Source organism: Lepidothrix coronata, unplaced genomic scaffold (assembly GCF_001604755.1).
Source record: "Lepidothrix coronata isolate B3197 unplaced genomic scaffold, Lepidothrix_coronata-1.0 Scaffold48, whole genome shotgun sequence".
In the NCBI taxonomy this organism is placed as follows: domain Eukaryota; kingdom Metazoa; phylum Chordata; class Aves; order Passeriformes; family Pipridae; genus Lepidothrix; species Lepidothrix coronata.
The window spans coordinates 133,782-154,388 of NW_016690228.1; the positions used below are offsets into that span (position 1 = coordinate 133,782).

At 39.7% G+C, this 20,607-nt stretch overlaps 1 protein-coding gene across 1 annotated transcript in view; it reads right to left on the reverse strand.

Moving 5' to 3' along the window:
- Positions 1 to 20,607, reverse strand: part of EPSTI1 (epithelial stromal interaction 1 (breast)) — an 89,756-nt gene that overhangs the window by 2,467 nt on the left and 66,682 nt on the right. The window lies entirely within an intron of this gene.

Sequence of the window (20,607 nt, forward strand, 5' to 3'; positions counted from 1 at the left end):
GGACTAGGCAGCTTCTGAAGGTGCTTCCCAATCCAGTTTTTCCATGACTCCTCTTTTTTCCTCCTGACTCAGTGGAACTACATTATTTTTTCCCAATGGTCCTTGTTTCAAGCAGTGGAGAGCAGAATGGTTTGCGTCAGAGAGAAGCTTAGGATGTTTTCCTAGGATACAGTCTGAAGCTGCTAAGGTGAAACATCCCTAGGAACCTACCCTGCATACTTGACTCCTGCGGAGGTCCCACTCTTGCCACTGAACTATTGGATGGAAGAGGTGTTTTCATTCACTTCAGACCATGGTTTTAAGTAAATGTGGTTATGCTTTGCTGGGAGAAATCATGGCAATACAGATCACATGCAGAAATAGAATTTTATGTGACTTGGAAAATGTGTTGCATGTTTATTTGGGCATTTGAAGAAGTGCTGAGAAGATTGCAGTGAAGACTGGAACCTGTATATGTTGTACTTGTCTGCTGAACCTGAAGCCTGTATATGCTGTGCTTCTGTCTATTGCCTTCAATAGAAGAACATAAGGACATCAGAGATTAAAAAAAAGTAGAGGCAACTGGAATTACCAGTTGCAGTGGCATATCCATAGGACAACTAAACCAAACACCTGACACTGACTGCAATCCTTATGTAGAACAGGATACTCTCTGGATTCAGCTAGTACTAAATAGATGCTAATTGCATAATCTGTATGTTTAATAAAATATTTATTTCTTTATTTTAATAAATTAAACAAATAATTAATTATTAATTATATTATATAATAATATAAAATCTATAAACAATAAATATTTAATTCATTAAACATATTTAATAAACCTAGTGTATATGCAAACTCCAGGGAGGAAATGTGGCTTACTGTTGGTCTGCATATCTGCGTATCCTCTCTGATATGGTACAAATGACACTAAACAGATGCCTTTTCCGAAGGCAGCTCCAACAGGGTGAGGCTTGAGCAGATCCCTAGGCCAGACTTCTCACACATCACAGGGTAGTTGCTCTTCAGGAACAACATGACATTTAGCACTGAGTCAAGAGAAACACAATGGCCTAAGCAGTGCTGTATTATTGTGTTGATGACTAGGTGTGCAGTGGCATTTAAAAAATGAGCACTGGCTTTTTAGTGCTCTACAAACTCTGAACCCGGTCCTTTAAAGCCTCCATGCGTGGAATTCACATTGACTTGTGTATACGGAGGACTAGCCAGGTCAAGCCTGAATATTAAATATTAACTTGTCATTCCTGATGTTGCTTCTTAGAGCTGGCATCATATTGTTTTGTTTAGGCAGAAACTGTTAAAATTTTTTTCATACTCTGGGTTTTACTAACTGAGAAGACTAATATATTTAAAGCAATTATTACAGAAGGGAAACCTACACTCTTTTTCAACCCGCAAAAAAGCCCCAAATCTGAACAAGAATAACACTGGCAAAATCTATAAACAAAGCAATTGCTGAAACAAATAGTCAATGTTAAAAAGAATATGAGGCCATTCCAGAACAACCTCGATCTTTTTAGACAGTCTAAACAGGCTGGCTACAACAACATGAGGAATTTGGCTTTTCCAAGCTACAACATATTTTTCTTTTTTTAGCAGCCAAAAAGCTCCATAGGCAAGGAGAGCATACAGCCAAGTTTTATATACAGTGAAATAAATCGTAGAGGTGTAGGTGTTAGTGGAGCCTGAATACAATGAACTACTAGAGGTGGGGAAACTGTGTCTCCTGGTCTCCAGGACTCTGCAGTTTATCTCTCTGTGATGCATATGTTGAAGCTGGACTGAAATTAACCTCTGCTGAAGGCAAGATTTGTCCCTAGAGGAGGTTAGCTCTAGAAACCGTAGCAATATACACAGTTTATTTGTTCCACAGGGAAAATATATTAAGAACCTGTAGCTGTGGCATGACTCATCTACTCACAATGTACAAGGAGCTGGAAATTCCTCCATTTTACGAAAATAGAGCATGTCCCTTGAGTATCTGGAAAACAGACGTAGCGGTTTTACATCAAGCAAAGTCTTGCTTGTCTAAGCCAGAATGAGTAAAAATGGAAGTGCAGGGATGGAATAACTGCTGATTTCTAGAAAACTGGAGAACTGCAAATATAATTGACTGAAAGGTAACATATAGAAGCAGCATACTTTTATGTAGTGGTTGATATATCTATTATACTGATTTTTTTTTTCACCTAGAGCTTAACACATGTAAACAGAGTCCATAGTATTTAGTAAATTGTGCTTAGTTGGAAACTTAATAACTAAAAGATGAATAGTCCATGAGCAGAAACACTACAGGACCAGGCATTGTTACATGAATGGCAGATGGCATGAGCAGCCTTGCAAACTTTAAGAAACTTGTTTTCCATTTGAATGAGAATAAATAGAAAATGTAATGAAATGAGGTTGCTCTTTCACCATTCATGGGTTGGATCCAACTCTTCCTGGAGTTGATGATGGTTTTGTTCCATGTAGAGTGGCCACCTGTTGTAAATGGTTAGCTGAATTCCACTTTCAGGTATATTTTAGGGAAGAATCTGGGGAGATTGTGACTCAAGGCTTGCTTTAAAGCAAGGCATTCAGTCTCATTTCCCAACCCTACACAAAAGACAGTTAATTCGTATTTCTGGGGTTTTATTTCCTTCAGGGTGATAATGTATCTGGTACTACATGCTTGTTCAGCACATTATTACCCTAGCTTGGCTAGTGTCCCTGGGCAGTGCTCTCTGATACATGACATTAATAATATTAATGATGAGAAAGAAAGATCACCATTGGTGTTAGTTCCCTGTTCTGTGGAGAGGTTGAAGGTGTGTAAAGGGCTGGAAGGTATTGGTACTGTCTTTCCTCTGAGTCAGGATTAAGGCCACTGAGGAGGACAAACCTGCCATTCTGCTGTGCGTAGAGCATAAATCCAGAGTTTTTTAGATCGTGTCCATTAAAAGCACCACATTTATTTGTGGTGTAGCAACAGTAGCAGTACTAGTTGAAGTAGAAGCAGCAGTAGTTGTAGTAGTAGTTGCAACAAATGTCCAGGCATTAACTGACTGGCCTTTTTCAAGGGAGTTATCACTGGGGGCTAGATGAAGGAGGTGTGTGGGTAATGTGGGGTCTACTAGCCCCATCACACTAATTCCCTCAATTGCTGCTCTTATTAATCTATTTGGTTATTACGTTAATCTCTTTGACTATTTCATTAATCTCTTTGGCTACAGCTAGAGTTAATGTTAAGGCAATTTTTCTTTTGTGTACTTCCCCTGGCTGGGGCTCCTCCAATTTCTGAAGCATTGCAATAGCTTTTACAGCAGCTTTGAGAATACCTCCACTGAGATATGCATAATATGTTATTTACTGAGAAATTCCTAAAGAAAAAACCTGACCTTTAAAATAAACTTTACTAGACCTAGGCAAACAGATTTAGAAACACTAGAGCCAGAGAATTTTCATCTACATAAAAAGATTCTTTTTTTTTACCAACCAACAACTGTGCTTCATGGATAAGCCCCAGCAGAAGAAAATATATCCATAGCTGTTACAGCTGCTCTAAAGGGCTATTGCCAGTATCTGGATGTCTGCTTTCTTCTCAGTGTTTTGCAACTTCAAAATAAAGTTATTTCTTTTCTAAATATCCTCTGAACTGGAAAATATAACCTCCAGGATTTCTCCCATGATTTTCTGTACACAGGCAAGCTGAACAAACACAGGGCTATTCTAAGACGGAAGCTTTTTCTTTTGTATGAATGCAGGTCTGATGATCAATGTAAAGTGTCCTCCTATCCAAAGCACAAAGATTTTGATGGTCTGAGTTGTTTTGGTAAACACATTTGCTTTTCTGGAAGGCAGTATGGAATTTCATATAGGCTCTGCTTAGGAAGGAGACTGCACTGTAGGCACTTAAGTTTTGTGTATACTTTGGAAGATGGTAGCCAGTGTATTTAAACATATTAATTGTCACTTCATTCCCAAGATGTCATGTCAGTTCCCAAGAAGGTTCTGATGAGAAGGCCAACAAGGACCAGCCATAGTTTCACTCTCAAGGTTAGCTGAATGTGTTACAAATAATAATGGCCAGCCTTCGCGAGCGAAGATTTGGGAAAGGTCATTAACCCTTCGAGCCTCGCAGTGGATTTTTTAGGTGAGACACAGCGTGCGCTGAACTGAGCCCACCCTTTAATCCTGAGGTTCATCTGCCGGGGCCGAGCAAGCTTGGACAGTGGCAGTGAGGGTCTCAGAACGTAGGTTTGTTTAGAGTGACCTTCTCTTAGATGGATTGGCTTACAAGGCTGACAAGCTCCATCTGCCCGGGGGGCTGGGAATCGAACCCGGGTCGCAGCGGTGAGAGTCCTGCACCCTAACCACTAGACCACCAGAGGCCCCGGTTACAAATACTAGCACCACAATCAGCATTGATTACACTGACTGGTAGCACTGGTGTGAGACAAGTACAGACCGCAGCTGAGCAGGGACACAATTAAGCTTGGGAAAAGCTACTTTAAGTCTTCTTTTGCAGAGCTGTTTGCAGCCTGCCATACCATGCCATGTGAATGATGCAGCAAATTGTTCAGTGCATCAAGGAAGATCTTATGTGGTCCATGCACTTTGCTTTCCTCCAGCCTCTGTTGACTCCCATTCAACCATGCCTCCACTCAGGGTCTTTTCGCTCCTCAGAAATTACTATACCTATCCTGTTGTGTTTTGTCATGTACACAGCTGACTCTTTGATCAAACTTCATCTTGAAAAAAATCTCTGTGCATGTAACTTGAAGCTATCAAAATAACAGAATAGAACCAGAGAATGTCCAAGGGACATGAAAACATAAAAGCTGGTTGTACTTTAGCAACATGCTATACTGTAAACTGTGCTGATTGAACTATCCATGGTAAACCATGCTTATTTGTGGCTGACTGCCTCATCAATTTTCATTTGGGAACTGAAATGGAATTTTGGGGTTGGATATGGATATGGGTTGGAATTTTGGATATGGTATTAATTAGGAAGGAAACTGGCTGCAATATGCTTGGAGATAAAAACCTTCTCTGGTGGGAATCTGGTTTTGTATCATAACCAAATTGTTAAAGAAGCGTTTTACTGCAAAAGATATTTTTATGTAATACTGTTACCTCTCACTGGAGGAAAAGAGAATTAAACATGGAGATGATTGGATTAATGAGAAAAAATCTAGAAAAAAGACTTTCTGGCTACAACAGATTCTTAAGAATTAAGTTTTGATTGGGAATGCCCACTAATTAGTCCATGCATAGCTCCCATATCTGTGTAAGTAGTTGGACAGTTCTCATCATGGCACTTTACATTATTCATTTGGCCACTTTGTCAGGACCATAAGATCATTATAAACATTCACAAAGCTATGCATAGCTACCACATCTGTCCTATAGCTTATAAGTGCTGCTGAAACACATCTGACACACAAGCATTGTATCATGGTGTGCAGTTTTTAAAAGCTAGGTAAGAGTTTGACGGTGAATTCTGATTAAGGCTCTGTGGCATTGATCAACCTCAGACACCAAAGCAGAGCTTCTTCAAGCTTTTCAGGAGTTTGATCTCCTTCCCAATTGCAGAGCACAGCTCTGCAATTCAGGCCCTGCATGGGCTTTCTTACTCTGCTCAGCCCTAAGTGTACATCAGGGCAACACAACTATAGCAGGAAAGCCAGAAAAGTGAAGAAAAAAATTTGAAGGATGCCCACTAATTACAGTCAGACACAAAGCAATGGAAAACATCACAGTAAAGGAGTCAGGGACATCAGTGTAGAATGCTTTTTGGGAGAGGAAAAGGCAAGTTAAAGGACATACTAGAAGAATGAAATTCATTAGAGGGCTTGTAAAACACAGGAAAGAATAGATTATAAGCAAGAAAAGCAAAAAGTGACTGAAGGTTGAGTGGCCACTGGAGTGAACAACTCAAGCAATCAACAGAAACATTGAAAGCTGACGCAATCCAGGAATTCAGGGAGTGAAAGACTAGAGCCAAGCTGACTGTCAACATGAAAATTGAAGTCTGGTCTCCCAAGGAAGGGAGGACTTGAAATAAAGGGGGGGGGGGGGAAATCAGGAAAAAGGAAGTTGAACTCACCAGAAGATAGAGAAGAGACAAGTTAGTTGGGTTCCAAAAGACAAGGAAGATGAAAGGGGAATAGAGATGGACCTGACAGGAGAAAACAGTAAAAGTGGAAGTCTGGCACCTCTGCAGCAGCTTTGGGAGTCAGACAACAGGTGCCTTAAGCCAGGGCTCATCAAGACCCAGAAACACAAGAAGCAAGAAGGGAAAGAAGGGTTAAAAAAGCCTTTCTGGGAAAGCTGACAAAAGTCAGGGAGGTGGGTTAGTGGTAGTCCTGCCATCTGTGTGGTGCCAGACAACTGTGAGAAAGAGACTGCAGCCCAGCAGAGGAGGTGATCTGGGACATGCCATGATGATTTTAGTCCAATTGCTTTGTGAGGAGTACCATGGAAAAGACAGTTTTGTATTTCTTAGACCAAACTGCATATTCCTAAGACTATCCAGGGCCTGAAAATTTGACTGCTGCTTTCGCCTGCTGGCTTGAGGAGAAATAGGTGTCTTAAGTAAGAGTTTTTACTTTTTATACTAAATATATTTTGTGCATGACAGAAAATTTGGGAGACAGAGAACAAGCAATCAGAAAGGGCAAGAATTTCTCTGTCCTGGTGGCAGATGTTGGGATTTTCTGGAAGCTCAGAATCACAACTCTCGCTAAAGAGCTTCCAAAAGAGGAGCTATCTCTTACCCTAATGTGCTTGGCTGGAGAGCTTGCTTTTAGCCACATATTAAAATTAGACGTCAGAAAACTCAAGGTCAAACTTTTGTTTTTAGCAAAGCTTTAAATTATTAAAAAATTTAAGGACACACTTTAGAAAGGGTCCATGGTTGGAAAGCTAGTGGAAAATATTTAGCAGATCTGCAAAGCAGTTCTATTTATTTATACAGAAGACCTCTTCTGCACCAGAGCAATTTCAGTCCATGAAATGCTCAAAGATGCAGTGCCACCTTTTGGACAAATGGATGTCATGTTAGGTCAGGCATGAAGTTGAAAGAGGGTGAGAGAAATAACAGATGTCCAGAACTGGCTCTCTGAGAAATGATCAGTAGCAAATGGAGAAGATAATTGGAAGCAGTACTCATAAATGGCTGTCTGCTTTTTCTTTAGCAAATGTGTGGCTTTATTTCCCAATTTACTTGAAAAGCTTTTTAAGGTCAGTGAAGTCCACACCTGTTTTAAAAATAAGAAAGCAAGTGAAAAATAAAGAAGAGAAAAAAAGTACATTGTGGTTGGTTATACAGAACTGGAGTATGGGTGTTAACTCAGTGCTGGACCTTGCTGGCTGTAATGTTAGATAAGCAATACTAAATTCTCCAGTGACTACAGTGGAGTAGTGCATGATCCTCACCATTTAGGGAAGAACATTCAAACAAATATGTATGCCATCATCTAGATGGAAGGGGACCACCACTGTAGTCTTGGAGATTTAAGGGCTGACAGCAGAGAAACTGTATGTAGTTCTTGTCTAGCAAAGGAATACTTTAAATGATATATCAATCATCTTCAGTGAACTGTGAAGTCTGTGTATTACCTGGAATAGTCAAAATGTCAACAAATAAGAAGGAAGTTAAGCATAGAGAAAGGTGAACTGATTAGTCTGGAAATCACATATCCACCCAGTGGTACCCTCCTACTGTGCTGTACATCCTTTTGATAATCTCTGTGGGTTAACTGTTTCCTTGAAAACACTAAAAGGATACTGTGCAAATAAAGTGCCCAGCACTGTAAGTACAATGAAAAAACACCCAAGACTCTGCATCTTTCTGCAGTGTGAATCCTTTGGATCCTTGTACCAAGGCCAAATCTGAGAATGAAGTCTTAGAAAATTTCCTTAATTTCTTCTCCATGTACCATAACAGCAGCAGTGGACATTGCAGCCCTTGCTCAGGTAGCCCGCCACAAAATGATATAAATCTGTAGAACAGTCATTAGGGTATCCTAGTACTTTCCTGGAAATGCTGCAATAAGGACTTGCAGTCTGAAGGAGGACAATATTCTGGTCCAGGCTTCTACTACTGCCAGATCTGTAACCCACCGAGTGGATGGCAGGATAAAATTCCAGCAACAAATTACTGGTTTCCAGCAAGAAATTATTGCTAGGTGTCTTGGTGGTCCTGGGACCCATCACATATGTAATCTGTCTCTCTCCTGTGTGCCAGCACGGGGATTGTTATTAGACTCCTATGTGTGTTTCCTCTTCTTCTCACCAACTTGGCTTATTGCAGTCACAGATAGTTTTCTCCAGACGAGTGAAATACAGAGCATGCATGTATTGCTTTCTAGCAGGGAAGAGGTACTTTCAAGAGTGACACAATGTTCTTGTTCCCAGTGGCATATCTGTACTAAGACAGCTCTCTTCTTCCCAGTGTTTCACTTTGTGCTCTAACCACAACACACTTGTCTTTAGCAATAGGTATTATAAAGCATTCTGTCTCTATCTCCTGGGGCATTCCAATAATGCTGTGGACTGAATATGATTTAATCTACAACTGAAACAAAAATATAATGAAGAAAATGCATTTCAACTGACAGAAATCCTTTTAATTCCATCCAAATTAGATGTTTTGTTTTATTTTGTGTGTTTTTCTCATGCTTTAAAAAAACATAACGTAGCTGAAGTTAGTCTTGAAATACCATTAGAAGAATGCTACCTATATTATGTATAGCATACTATGCTTCCAAATTTTGAAATATTTCAATTGTTCCAGTATGAAAAAAACAATTTGATAGAATTTTATCCCTTAAAAAAAATACATTTGTTTTTATCTGCAAATATTTATGGATTTTGCCAAGAATTCAAATATTGGCTGTCCAAAGCATGTTTCTCCTTAGTAAATAAATGATACAAATGACTAAATATGTCTCATTCTAATAATATATTTTATTTTTTGTTATATGCATAATAAAAAAATTGTGTTTGCTTTCATTTAGCAATGGATCTGAAAACATAAAAGAAATGTTTTCAGAAATGTGAAAGGCAGACCTCTCACAGAAAATTATATTAGAAGTTTATACTGTACTCAAATTTAGTTCAAATGCTTCTACTTCACCTTTTGTGCAGCAAGTGGCACGCACCAGCAAATGGCAAATGACTGCTTATGTTTTTTATGCTCTGTGCTTGCCTGTTCTTGTGCCTTTACTGTACTGTGCTGTATTGCTCTTCTGTTGGTTTTTTGAAAATACACTTTGTATGAAAATATGACAAGACAGCTAAACCAAAAGAAATGTGATAATGTGTAATTCTGTACACACACAGCAGCTGCTGTATCTATGATTTTGCAAGTCAAAAAAAGGTGATGAGGAATGCAAAGCCTGACTTGAACTCTTCTCTTACACCAGCTTCATGGAGACACCAAAAAATTCAGATGCAGTAGAATGGAATGTTAAGCCATTGTTTGTCTTGTCATGGGCAACTAAACTTGTTAACAGGAGCAATGCTTCCTTACACTCTCCCTGGATAACAAGTTTGGTGGAATCTAAAATACTTTTAAAGGAGAACATGTACATTAAAAAGGTGGACCAGTAATCTACTGGGCTTACGAAAAGAATGTCCAAATCTCATTTGTACAACAGTCTCCAATGACTGAGAGGGAGGAAATAAGGTTTTAGCCCTATTAAAAATACAGACTAAAGTAGCTGCCATGCATAAGAGTAAGGTGATGGGTTAAACCTGAAGTCACGCTGCAATTATTTTTCCTGAGGTGCTAAACATCTCCAAATCACCATCCAATATTCATGCTAATACACTGCAGTTAGAGAGATGACTAAGTAGCAATACACACTATTCAAGGAAGGAAACCTGCAGACAGCTACAAAAGTTTCTCTTCACAACTGCAACAAGAAGGTCTTCTAGTGAGTGCATCAATTTCAATTAGGACACCAAGTTAAATTTTCAAGTCCACACGCAAATTTTGTTTTCCCTTGACAGGACCAATATTGTTAAAGAAAACCAAACCAAACCTTCTCTAGGACGAACACAACTGCAATGAGCAGCTTTTGAGGTAATAGATATTAGAAGCTGATAGTAATAGGTATTAGAAGCTGAATCAGTATAATTGCTTTTAAACTGTCACTCTGTAGTTACTCTATGCAAACATCCTCTGTAGCTACACATGGAACTTTGTTTGGGTCTTTTTCTGGTGTTTGAAATACTGTGCTTTTCTATCGTTGTTGATGAGTCACAAATCAATCTGTTATGAGCTTGTTATCTCACATGAATGCCATTAGAAACCAAATGATGCGCCCACAGCTGGCATGACGTGAAGTGAGAGTGTGTGCTAAGTCTGTAGACTGCAGGTGACCCACCTCCACTTCCCATGGAGATTTTCAGTATTTAAGTGTGAGTAGCCTTGTAAAAATGGGTTGGTTTTTCTGAGAAGCACTTAATCTTGGTGTAAAAGAGTGAGATTTCATTCACCTTGAGGGATTTGCACCCAATTCCATTATGGCAGAATCAAAGCTATTTTCTTAATTCAAATCTGGTAGGAAATGTTTTTTGTTTACTGCTCTGGTTTTAGGGGAGAAAGAGCTTGCAAGACAACAGATTTTGCAGATTCTTTCCAATGTGTCCCAGAGATAATGACACTCTGAAATATTATTGGAAGATTGTGGTAAAATTCTTGGGGCCAAACTCCTCAAATCCTCTTGCCTTTTCCATAGTAGTTTATGTTGTTGTCAGGATCTACCTGGATCACTTGAGCAGAAACCACAGCTCAGTGGACACCAGAAATTGGCTCCCAAGGAAAGAGTGCTCGTACTTGTACTTATACAGTTTATACATTATTGTTGTGTGTGTGGAAATACTTTGCATGCAGAAGGTTTGAGGCTTATTTACACTTAGAGCAGTCCTGATGCAGCAGTCAGCAGAGATCAATTTGTGCAGCTGGGCCAGTTATAGTCCACTCTAGAGCCCACTATGGAGAGAAGCAACAATCACATGCTCTGCTGATGTGGTGCTTAATGCAACCTATGTGTGTCCTTCCCTATTCCTAATTGTCAGCACTGGAGCATCTATATTAATAATCTGCTGCCACCTGTTCCTAAGAAAAGCCATGGGAGTTGCCTCACATATTCATGCCTGCTATATGTGTGCAGCTGTGGCACTGAAGTAGCAAAAGAGAATGAACAAAATGTACTTGGGCCTCTGCCCTCGTTTCTGGCCCAGTTCTGTAGACCTTATGTGCAGTGGACTGTACGAGTAACCCTGTTATGCAAATATACTTTCTAGAAGTACAGAGTAGCTGATATCTTACTCATCAGCAGAAAGTTAAATACTAGGTGGAGGAAGGATCTCCTCATCCAGATTTCCTCTGTCTGATTTTGCAGTCTTTCTATAGATTTTTCAGTGAAAAACATTCAAAAATAAACATTCATGTGGTACCAGGCAGCATTTACAGTGCAGAAGAGAGTGTATTTTGACAATACCAATGTTTTCTATAATTGGTAAGACCACAAAAGTACGTACTTGACTGAACTCTTGAGTGGCAAGTATTTTACTTGCAGTAAACAAGATCATCAGAGAGGCATTCACAGGAGAGAGACCAAATCAGTGAGCAANAGATGGGGCTTGAGATTCAAAAACGAAGAGCACAGGCGACTTCATCTCCTAAATCTATTATTGATTAAACCATGAACAGTCAAGACTCTCATTTCACTCATGTTTAGTGCAGCAGCTCTTGGCTGCCAAGCTTAGGGTGTGAGCAACCTAGAAGGAATTAAAAAAGATCTGGGTAACAAAGTATATGCAGATAAAATGCAATCATACCATTATTATTGATATTAACTCATGCACAGCTGAAGCCATTTGCATGGGTTAAAATCAGAGATGAAAGAAATCTTTAGCAGTACTGGTGGCAGCACATGTGCACAAGTGTGGGGCTGGCACAAAGTCCTTGTTTGTGAGTATCAGATCTCTTGAGTACTGCTATCTGCAACAGCTCCTTTTACTCCTTGGGAGACTGTCTCTTTCTCATCCCTGTAGTGGCTGAGGCACATCTACAGTGGTACAGGCAGTTCTGTCTCATCAGAAAGTGATGCTTTGATCTTCTTTTTTTCCCTTAGCACCTAGTCCAAAGTAACAGATTTTCTTCCCTATCATGTTAACTAATTTTTTTTTAAGCAGTTGTTTTTTTAGAGGGGCTCTAAATTACTTTTTCTTTTCAATCTTTGTCTTAACCCCAACCTTCTCTTAAATATGATACCCAACCTCTTTTCCTTTTATTATAGGATTCTTTCTTTCTTCAAGCTGCTCTTCTAACAAAATCTGGACACTTTTTTCAGGATCATAACCCAGTGACAGCATAGTGACTGCCTGCTTCTTTAAGGCAAACAGTGCCCATGCTGTTAATGAAGTTATTGCTCAACCCTTCCTACTTTCTATTCTACCTTGTGAACAGGGAAGTTTGACCCAACAAAGCCATTGAATAACCAAAGGCAGTGCAAAGGGCTGAATTCTTATTGTTCTGTGTTCCTTCTTCCTGAACCTGAATGATATGGTTCCTGCTGAGTTTGAGCGATTTCCCTAAGGGCAGTCAGTAACACCAGTAGGCTTTTGAATTGCAAAATGCTACATCATGCTCATCCTGAAAATTTGTTGTCCTCTTACTTGCAAATTGTGGACTGAATCTGAGCTCTTCAGAGAAAGTGCTCTTGTTCTGCTCCTCCACCTAACAGCATACATAGAGCAGACCTTACTAAAGGAGCTGCACTGCAACAGCCTCTGTCCCATTGCTCAAAACAAAAGCCTGGATCCATTTTCTTTACTCCCCCCATGAGGCATTTATCCACATGGATAAGATTCTCCTCAGCCTTCTCTTCTCCGGAGGATGAATGGTCCCAGCTCTCTCAGCCTCTCCTCGTCTCAAAATGCTCCAATTTCTTAACCATCTTTGTGGCCCTTCATTGGACTCTCCCCAGCATGTCTATGTCTCTCTTCTACTGAGGAGCCCAGATCCGGACACTACTCCAGGTGTGGCCTCACCAGGGCTGAGCAGTGGGCAGGGGTCACCTCCATTGACCTGCTGGCAACACTTTTGCTCACACAAGGAGGCTGTTGGCCTTCTTAGTTGTGAGGGCACATTACTGGCTCATAGGCAGCTTACTGTCCACCAAGACCTACAACTACTTCTTTGCAGAGTTTTTTTCCAGTCAGTCACCAGTGTGTACTGATGCCTGGATCATTCCTCCCTTGGCATTTTCCCTTGAATTCCATGAGGTTCCTGTCAGTCTATTTCTCCAGCATTGGATGGCAGCATGAACCTCTGGTGTATCAGCCACTTCTTCCAGTTTTGTATCATCTGTAAAGTTGCTGAGGGTGTACTCTCTGCCATCACCTTGGTCATTAATAAAGCTGTCAAGCAGTACTTGCCCCTGTATACACTACTAGTGACTGCCCTCCAGCAGGACTTTACGTTACTGGTAACACGCCATCCATTTGTCTATATATACTTTGTCAGCTATGTCTGTTTTAAGCACAAGTGGTAAAAACTGCAGTTTCCAGATGGAAGGCCCATCTTGAGCTGGAGAGCCATAGACTGTGCGTATCACGTGGAGGAGTTGTTGCAATCAACCTCTTGAGTGCTTTTGATTCTGTGATAAATTAGACAGTAAAGGCCCTTTTCAGCTTCCAACAGCACTTAATCCAAACAGAGCATGACCTTATCTACCTGCAAACTGCTATCATCATATTCTTCTCTCTATTTTGCTTCAAGGGATAGTTAAATCTTGCTTCCTGCTAGACACACCTGGCCACATTGATTCTGCTCCATTTCTTAAGAAGTCAGGTCTTTAGGCAAGCAGTAATAATTGCCAGTGGTGTACAGAGATTTATAGGTGTGTTCTACATCCTGTAGGCTTCAATCCTTTGCACTTGTTCAGAAACCTCTGGGATGGCTAGATGAGCTGGTTTGTTTTTTGCACTGTGTTCTTTTTTCTCTCCCATCTAAATTTATTAATGTGATTTTCAATTACTTTTAGAACCCTGATAGTAATTTATCTCTAATTATCTACACTATGTAGCTGTAACTTGCTAAATATTCAGGTCAGTTTAAGGTCTCCCTCTAAAAGTATTACTGTCATGGAAAGGCTCTCAATCTAGTTCTATTATTACTATTAATTCTAATTAAAATAGTTCTTATCTGGCAGTTTTATGTCTGGAGTATTTTGTAAACATTTACCAATTAATTTTCACATGATTATTGCAAGATAGATGGGAAATAACAGTGAAAAATCTGTAGCATAGAGTAAAAAGAAGAAAATCACTTATCTACATTAAAAGGGTTTCATGAGTTTGTATTGCCCATAGGTTCGTTCTCTTGGAATGTTGTGTAGTTCCCTGCACATGCATATGGACCCACTGTACAGTAGCAGAAACTGTGCATCCTTGACAGCATGTGAGCTAATGCACACTCTGTTTTCTCTCAGCAGGGAATAGAGAGTAAAGAAGTTCACGTCATCAGATTCAGCTTGAAATGAAGAAATTGAACCAACACAGCATGAGGATTTAAAGAGGCAATAGGTCTCCCCATCTTGATTCAGAGCCATAAAAAGAATTGGATTCCTCAGCATATGGTTAAACACCAAGGGAAAAGGACTAAATAGACAAGATTGGATTGAAAGGAAGAGAATAGATCTGAAATTCAAATTAGGAAAGCAATGCTAAGTCCTTGGCCCTGTTACCAGATTTGACACTGACAGAGATTAGTCTTGGCACCATCAGTAATGAGAGAGTTGGGGTGCTTTTTAAGCTAAATTTGCTGCCAATATCTAAAAGATTTGCCATCCATGGATGAGCACATTGTGTCAGAAGGCCAAGAGCTATTAATACAGTCACCACATAATGAGTGGGGAAGACCAAAGAAGCAGCTTGTGTAAGATTAAAGGCAGTTCCAAGTCAACACCATTTCTGCAGTGTTACAGTTCTGTGGATCAGCTACAATGGAAGTCTGGGACTCCAGGGCAGAGCATCAGTGATGCAAAGCCACTGACTGGCACATTTGCCAAAAGAAGCCCAGGGGGCACACGCAAATTATTTCCCCAAGAAAAAAAAGAAAAAGAAATTGTTGAAATGATGGCTTTGCTCCTTGGAAAAGAATGATGCCAGTATGACAGTTCCAGGCATAAGATGGATGCACGATCTGATCACCAGCCACCAGAAAAGATGATGAAGAAGCTATTGCCAAGTGCTTCTAAGAGGTGTGTCATTAACATGCCATGGGCTGAAGACTCCCCTGGAGTTTTCCCATAAATGGTAAAAAGTACCTCCAAGCCTATGTTGCTTGCAAATGGCTCCAGAGGGCAGAATCCAGGCAGTCAGATGAAGCATGAGGTGGCGTGAAGACAGAGAAACCATTCTTATTCAGGACTGGCCAGTTTTCAAAGGTGTAATGACAGAAGACATTATTGCCGTGTACAGGATTGGCTGAGTATGTGCAAGAAAAGATGTTTAGTGCATCCTAAGCAGTTATTCCTGCTGTCATGAGATAGACAGTGTCTGAAACAAGCTGAAAGTATGTGGTATGAATTACTAGTTGTGAGTGTGCAGAAAATAGTGAAAGGGATATACAGAGAACAGAGGGAAATGTCAGAAGCATGCTACAATCTCAGTCTATTGTCTCCATCCACATCCCAAATAAGAAAGCCTTGTTAACTTTTACAGGACACAGCAGAGATCATGGCTGCTTTTAGTTCTTTTGAGCTGTGGAGACTATTGGGACCATACTTGGATAGGACCTATGATAAGAAAGGAGAATTTTCAATTGGAAAACTTTAAAAACAACCTGATAACTAAAGCCCTGAAGAGCCCAGTTCATTGCCTTCTACTCTGGTGGGCAGTTGTAGGGAGACTGGCTTGAACACAATGTAGGTTCCTACGCTATGTCAACAGAAAACCTCAGAAACAAAGAAACCTCAGAAAGTGTCAGCTCAGCACATTGTTTTTACCTTTTCCTTTCTTAGGGAGCTGTGCATAGTTGTGAATGCCCTATCCCAAGCTGTGGATATCCCAACCCTGGAAGTGTTAAAAGCCAAATTGGATGGGGCTTTGAGCAACCTAGTGGTCTAATGGAAGATGTCCCTTCCCATGGTTTGGAACTAGATGATCTTTAAGGTCCCTTCCAACCCTAACCACTCTATAGTTCTTTGATACCTGCTTCACCCTGAATCAGTAGTTTAGGAGTCTGGCATTTGCAGGAAAGAAAGTCAATTTCACAAACAGAATTTTATTATGACAGAGGAGCAAAATCACTGGATCCTTTAATAAGAACCTGTGGCAGTCATGGCAAGGGAAACAACGTAGGAGCTTAGCCCACATGAATTTCTGAGTTAGTGCCCACAGAAATAAAAATCTGCTGGAGCACAATGTATACTATTCAAAACTGAGTTGTCTTTCGCTCAAGACATCTTCATATGGTGTGCAGCATGGATGAAAAGGTACTGTCCATCCTGTCAGTGCTCTGCTCTGTCAGATTTCCTTCAGTTTTGTAGTTAAGTCAGGAGCCACACTGGCTTGCAATAGGCCCTGCTAAGGTCTTCTGTCCTAAGTCTTCATGGGCAGTAGCTATGCCGTGATGCAGGGGAAATGTTTCCTCATTTATTCTACATGGACCGGGCTGGAGGGACTGGAGCAATTACTGTTGTTCAGTCTGACTGTACAGGTTAGCTTGTAACATTCAGAAGATGATCTTTAAATATCTGTTTTTTAGGGGTGACATGTGGAGTTTTTCTGAGTCATACCTTACAGACTGGGACACGTACTGCAGGCTGTCTTATCAAGAGGACTGTGCTGGAGATGGTCACAGGCCACTGTGTGCCTGCTGAAATCAGCTGCAGCCTGCGCTGGGGCACATGAAAGCAGTGATGGAGAAACTATTGCATGACAAATCTCCACCATTATCCAGTCAGTGAAGCACACAGTGCCCTTGCTCAGACAAATTTAAGAAAGAAAACAGTAGCAGTTAATGGTTGTGGTTAATGGTTGGACTCCATGATCATGGAGGTAATTCTGAGAAAACAGTTGATGCCAAAAAGGCTGGTGACATCCATGAGGAACTATGGCCATGGGTGATCAATGCTGAGAGAGGGACACCCCTGAGGGACTGCAGTCATGAGCAACCCATGCAAAGACAAGAACATTCAGAGGGACTGTGTCTGTAGGTGATCACATGGTGAGGAAGCAGGGAAATAGAAGTTTCTGCAAGTTTTAAAAGAATCTAATATTTCTCTGCTTTTTATTAATACCCAGATAAATTGCTGAGTGTTTGTGTTGACTGTCAAAAAATTAACTAAAGTAAGATTTCCCAACCTAAGACCTTTCTGCCCATGGTAAATGTCTTACTGCATCTCACTCTAGGGTTGTCAGTGATATGACAATAATAAGGATAGTGAGAACAATGAAGCAGATTTTGGATTCAGAATAATCAAGACAGAGTGAAGGACACAAAGTAGCACAAACACTATCCAATTTCTTAAATTTCAATAACCATTATATATATATATTTATCTAGTATAATATCAAATATATACAGATACATTCATGTGTGTATATTCAAAAAAATAGGTATCTTTGAAATTATTTTATATACATATGTTAATTTCTATTACATATTAGCATAGTTTATTATATATTAGCAATTTTTATACACAATAATTTGAAACAATGGAAGTAAAAATAATCTAATCTAATATATATATGCTATACACATATACAGGATACAATATAGCATATCACAAACAGTCAAGAGATTAAGTCATATAATTTATGTGTTAGTATACTGTTGCTCAGCCATCTGGTAAGTATCTCTGACAGATGATACCTTTCTACATTAAAATTTGCATTATTTTGATCTTTAAATCTAGATTGACAAAAACTTGATAAACTCCTGAAATTTGACTGGATTTTTGTTTTTTCTTTTTTAAAAAAAGACTTGTTTATTCAATGTGTATTTCTATATATCTATGCACGTTCTCCTGAAAAAAAAAAATAGAGAAGGTGCTTTAAAATTGTTTGTATGAACTTCCAGGGAAAAAAATCTTCCCCTGTTCCTATCAGCGGTTTTGCTCTTCAGTAGTCACGAATTCTGCTGATTCCCTGGCACAGAAACTGTGGGAGAGCTCATGGCCAATCCTGTCCAGTACCTGTTGATGAGAAGAGATGCGTCCCGGGGACTACAGGAGTCATGCAGGAGACCAGCAATGGACCAGCAATATAATGAACCCATTAAGTGAGAAAAATTTATACTTGAGAGAAAATGACTAAAGTGTCTGCTAACAATACATGTGAGGACGTTTGGTCTCACTATGTAGTGCAATGCCATTTTTTCTTAATAATATTTCTGTTCACCTTTCATGACCCAACATTCCTTAATCATGACAGTTTGACATCATATCTAAATTTATGCCTAAACGTAGCTTTCATTGAAGTCAACCCCCTGCTGGCATCCCAGTGGCCATGAAAAGAAAATGTTCTCTTTCACTGCAGAAAAAAGCAAAGGTGTCTGCAAAAGAATAAATGAACTACTTATCAAACTGCATTTTAAATCTGTACTTTTAATGTGACAGGGTATTTTATGTGACTTATTTTCTTTCTATTCTCTCTTGCTAATTGATTGTTCACATACCAAAAACCCGAAAATAAGTAAAAGAAAGCAGAAGTGCTGATTGGAGAATGGATTTGATTTCTCACAGCACAGTCATGCTGTGGTTAGTTATGCACCTGCTCAAATGAATGCAAAGACTATTCAAATATACAGTGACTGAGGGGAACCTTTCAGACCTGTTTATAAGCAATAAAAGTACATACACACTGCTGCCCATTTGGTGCTGGGTGAAATGCTATGTTAGTCAGACAGACTTAAAAGGAATGGCTGGAGAGATTAAGTAGGGAGCTGTCGTCTGTGTAGTAAAAAACAGAGTCACATTCAAGTGTTTACAGCAACATTGGCTGAGATTCTGTTTTTCCTTTTAATACTGTTTTTTTACTGAAATGATACAGCGAAATAAGCCGTAAAGGGGTAGGACAGCTCTATGTGACATCTCATTTTACTTCTGGATACCAAGAGAGATGAACGTATGGGGATACTCAGCATTCCCATTTCCATTGCCATTCCTCTAGAATTGAAATATCACGTACAGAGACTTATTCTTTATGATTTAATTTCCTTCTGCCCAAGCAGCCAATCAGAAACATAAATGGACAAAAACAATTCTACAATAAAACTGTATGTGTATTATATTGCAGCCATATTATTCTGAATTTTTGCTCTGATTTTGCCTAAGGACTGATGGATAACTGAAACACAACAGTAAAATTTTGTTTTGTTTGCTTCTTAAAGAAAAACAGAACCACCCAATTGATAATAAAAATCAGTATGTGCTTTTCTGTGAGTGCATTCTTGCACAGCAATTAAGTATTGAGTAAATAATAAACATCTCAACGCAAACCTTTTAGAGCCCAAATAAGATAAGTGAGTTACAAAACATTCTCTTACAATAGGAAAATTGCTTCATTATCACTGGAAGCAACACAAAACAACCAATGTTACAATTCTATTCCTGGTGTTTTCTCAGCAGCCCAGTGGAATACTGGGTATTGTTTCGAAGGAAGGAATTCCTTCATTTGAGCATGTGGAAATCAACATTTTCAAGACCTCTCAAATTCAGAGAGTATATTAATGCAGGAAAATAGAAAATATTCTCTTCATCCCTCAAAGATGGTGGTGTTTGTCCTTCTTTTAATCTAAGGGCCTTGAAAGCTATTTTACTTCATAAAGGTATCCAGCAAATTATTAGTTTCCATAATAGTACAAACGACATTGATTGTCCAGCTGGCAGAGTAGCTGCCCTTTAATTAGTCCAACCTGCAAGGTGAATGGTCCTCTGTGACACTGCTGTTGTGTGAAGTATTGCTTGTGCTGAAGTCAATGCTACTAATGACATCTGCTGAGCCAGGTTTCATCTCTCAAGGACAGCTTGTTTTTTGCAAAACACACTGGCACCAACCTCCCAGGTTGCCTTGGGACAAGATCTCACTTCTGCTCTGACTGGGGTGAACTTTGAGCCTCACAAGTCAGAGATTCCAGCTCCTGGGAACATAACCCTTTGTTTTTCCAGGGCTCCTACCACCCTGTGAATGCTTTTCTTGGGCAGATTCCTGCAGCACTTAGGTTTACAGTTTGGCTATAGCCTGTTACGAGTGGACAGGGTCACAGATAAGACAGGCTGTCTTCTTGGGACTTTGTTTCCTGTTTTTCTTGAGCACTTTGCTTGTGTAGTCAATTTTCATAGCATATTTTCCTGCCTGTTAACTGAGAGTTTTGTTTGACCACAAATGGCTTCCCTTGGTTATGTCATTTATCACTAATCAATAAGACAGACACAGGGACATAATGCGGAAATGAATTGATTTCTGTGAAGAGAAAAGAATGTGACTAATTATTGCTAAACCACCTGCCACTACAGCCAGATTGGAACATCTCCACTGCTCACTGCTATGTTTAGCAGCAAATTGCTAGGTGTGAGGGCTTTCTGCCAGCAA